Source organism: Carcharhinus amblyrhynchos, chromosome 3 (genome assembly GCF_965287045.1).
Source record: "Carcharhinus amblyrhynchos chromosome 3, sCarAmb.v2.hapA, whole genome shotgun sequence".
In the NCBI taxonomy this organism is placed as follows: Eukaryota; Metazoa; Chordata; class Chondrichthyes; order Carcharhiniformes; family Carcharhinidae; genus Carcharhinus; species Carcharhinus amblyrhynchos.
In genome coordinates this window covers 129,434,459-129,438,543 of record NC_137326.1, presented here as the reverse complement: position 1 = coordinate 129,438,543, position 4,085 = coordinate 129,434,459, and positions in this window count along the sequence as shown.

Genomic DNA, 4,085 nt, shown 5'->3' with positions numbered 1-4,085 from the left:
GTTGCAATACTTTACTTTCCCAACATGTGTCCACTGATGTTGAAGCAGAATCCCAACAGTGGAGTAGGAGACCATTCGGTCCATCGAGATTGAACTGATCTCCATAACCCCATGCATAAGAACATGAGAAATAGGAGCAGGAGTAGGCCATCTAACCCTTCGAGCCTGCCCCGCCATTCAGTAAGATCGTGGCTGATCTGAAGTGGATCAGTTCCATTTTCCCATTTTCTCCCCATAACCCTTAATTCCCTTGTCTATCAGAAACCTATCTACCCGTGACTTAAATATATTCAGCGAGGTAGCCTTCACCACTTCAACGGGCAGAGAATTCCAGAGATTCACTACCCTTTGAGTGAAGAAGTTCCTCCTCAACTCTGATCTAAACTGCACCCCCCCTTATCTTGAGGCTGTGCCCTCTAGTTCTGCTATACCTTTCTAAGCGGGAAGGATGTACCCTAGCTAATCCCCCTGACACTAAGGGGTAATTTAGCATGGCCAATCCACCTAATCTGCACTGTGGGAGGAAACAGGAGCACCCAGTGGAAACCCACATAGACATGGGGAGAAAGTGCAAACTCCGCACAGTGACCCAAGGCCAGAATTGAACCCAGGTCCCTGGCGCTGTGAGGCAGCAGTGTTAACCACTGCACCACCTTGCTGCCTCTACAATCAATATCAGGAGTGGGAATGTTGTTCGTAACCTGGTACTCAGCTTTGACGAAAGAGTCAACTGGGCCCGAAACGTCAGCTCTTTTCTCTCCTCACAGATGCTGCCAAATCTACTGAGATTTTCCAGAGTTGTCTTTTTTGGTTTATGATTCCAGCATCTGCAGTAATTTGCTTTTGTTATTTTGTTCATAAACAGTCTTTAAATGACGCCTGTTGAACTCTAGATACTTTCTTTTTTCACTTCCTTTTCATTCATTTGTGGGACATGGACATCGCTGGCTGGACCAGCATTTATTGCCCATCCCTAGTTGTCCAAGAGCAGTTGAGAGTCAACCACATTGCTCTGGCTCTGGAGTCACATGGAGGCCAGACCAGGTAAGGACGGCGGAATTCCTTCCCTAAAGGACAGTAGTGAACCAGATGGGTTTTTCCGACAATGGTTTCATGGTTGTTTCCAGACATAGTCAAATTTGAATTCAATAAAACAACCTGCCGTGGCGGGGTTCAAAAGGGGTCCTTGTGCATGAGTCGCAAAAACCCAGCTTGCAGGTGCAGCAGGTGGTCAGGAAGGCGAATGGGATGCTGGCCTTCATCGCGAGGGGGAATGAATATAAAAGTAGGGAGGTCTTGCTGTGGTTGTATAGGGCATTGGTGAGGCCGCAGCTGGAGTACTGTGTGCAGTTTTGGGCGCCATACTTACGCAAGGATATTTTGGCCTTGGAGGGAGTGCAGAGGAGGTTTACTAGGCTGATGCCGGAGTTGAGGGGGTTGAGCTATGAGGAGAGGCTGAATAAACTAGGCTTGTACTCGTTAGAGTTTAGAAGAATGAGGGGAGATCTCATTGAGACGTATAAGATGATGGATGGGATGGATAGGATAGACGTGGAGAGACTCTTCCCGCTCAGAAAGGATAGTAGGACTAGGGGGCACAGCCTCAAGATAAAGGGGGGGCGGTTTAGAACGGAGTTGAGGAGGAACTTCTTCACTCAAAGGGTGGTGAATCTCTGGAATTCTCTGCCCGTTGAAGTGGTGGAGGCTGCCTCGCTAAATATTTTTAAGACGCGGGTTGATGGGTTTTTGATAAGCGAGGGGATTAAGGGTTATGGGGAGAGGGCGGGAATGTGGAACTGAGCCACGACAGATCAGCCATGATCTTATTGAATGGCAGGGCAGGCTTGAAGGGCTAGTTGGCCTACTCCTGCTCCTACTTCTTATGTTCTTATGTTATGTCCCACAACATTAGCTAAGTTTCTAGATTAATAGTCTCGTGATAATACCCCTAGGCCATCGCCTGGCCTAATGTTGCTGGTGATGTTGGAATCAAAGTGACCATTGAAGCCTTTCAACCAGCTCCACCATTCTGTTGGCTGGTGGCTGATCTGTGATGATATGATGGAGTTCCCTTGGGGGAGTCCAAGTTGCCACGGCAACAAGCACATTTGCATGGGTGTTGTAAATCTATGGATCGTGGTGAAGGAGACGCCAGTGTTCTTTCCATCATGTGACTGACCAGGCATCTCTGCCACTCTCACTGCCTGTCATTGACATGGGTTGGAAGGAGTTTGTAGACTGATAGAACAGTCTGTTTGACCATGTTATGAACACGGCTTCCTTGATCATTGAGAGAGAGAAAGAAAATCTTGGAATGGGACTCGAACCCAGAGCTTCTGGCTCAGAGGCAGGGACACAACCACAGCACTCCCTTGGCTGATTTGTACGCTATTTCCGCCTCCCTTTACTCCCTTACTTGAATCAAAAAAAAACTTGCACCTTGAATTTATATAGCGCCTTTAACAAAGTAAAAATGTCCCAACGGCTCTCTGTGGGAGTGACTGACACTAAACTACACAGAGACTCGAAATGAACTCCATCTAGGTTGTCCAAACTGATAGGATTTTAAGGAATGACTTAAAACTGATTTTAAAAAACCTAATTTAAAAAGCAGGATGTCTGAAGTGGTAATCGCTGGATGACTACTGGTGCCAGTATGGAAACAGGGAAACAGGGCAGATGACTGTGTGGCTCAATGGTTGGTGCAGGAGGGAGGGTTTTAGATTGCTGGACCACTGGGACTGCTTCTGGGGAAGGTGGGACATGTACAAGCAGAACAGTCTGTATCTGAATCACAGGCTAATATCTGCACATGTAGGTTTGCTGCTGCTGATGGGAGAGTTTAAACTAGTTTGGCAGGGGGAGGGGACATAGCATTAGTGTAATAGAGACACATCATGCTATAGTAAAGGAAGCAAGTAGGTGAGATCAGCTATGTTGAGCGTCAAGGCAAGGTTGGATGGTCTTTAATGCTAGGAGTGTAATGGGCAAGACTGATGAATTAAGGGTGTGGATTGAGACCTGGAAGTGTGATGTTGTTGCCATCACAGAGACATGGTTGTGGGAAGTGTAGGACTGGCAGCTCAACATTTCAGGACTAGGATCTCTAGATGAGACAAATGAGAGTGTTGCACTATTAATTAAGGAGTCAATTACTACAATAAGGAGAGGTGATATCTTGGAAGGATCTTGAAATGAAGCCTTGTGGGTAGAACTTAGGAATATAAAGGGAGCAGCCACAATACTGGGAGTGTGTTATAGACTCCCAAAGTGTCAGCAGGAAATAGAGGAGCTGGTGTGTAGATAATTCATTGAGGTGTGTAACAATAATCAGGTAATTATAATCAGGATTTCAATTTCCCCAACATTAATTGAGATAGTAAGAAGTCTCTCATCACCAGGTTAAAGTCCAACAGGTTTATTTGGAATCACGAGCTTTCGGAGTGCTGCTCTTTCATCAGGTGACTCACCTGAAGGAGCTGTGCTCTGAAAGCTTGTGCTATCAAATAGACCTTTTGGACTTTAACCTGGTGTTGTGAGACTTCCTACTATGCCCACCCCAGTCCAATGCCAGCATCTCCTAATTTTAATTTGGATAGTCATAGTGTAAAGGGCTTGTGGGGGGTGGAATTGTTGAAATATATTTGGGGGAGTTCTTTGTCTCAATATGTGGAAGGCCTCACAATGGTTGGTGCAGTGTTGAATCTGGTTCTGGGAATGAAACCTGACAAGTGTTCAGTGTGGCAGTGGGGGATCATTTTGGTGATAGCAATCACAACGTGATATGGTTCAAATTTATTACAGACAAGGAAAAAGTTGGGCTGCAAAAGATGGTTTTGGATGGAAGAGAGGCAGATTTTATTAACATAATGCAGGATTTGACCAAAGTTGACTGGGAACAGCTCCTTATGGGAAAATCTGCAGTGGGGGGACATTCAAAAAGGAAAGGGGAGAGTACCAGTCAACATGCCCCCTAAAGGGGGGAAATGTAGGAGCAATAAGTTCAGGGAATCATGGATGTCCAGGACAAATCAGGACTGGATAAGGAAGAAGAGAAAGGCTTTTCGCAAGTCCAAAGGAAGCAA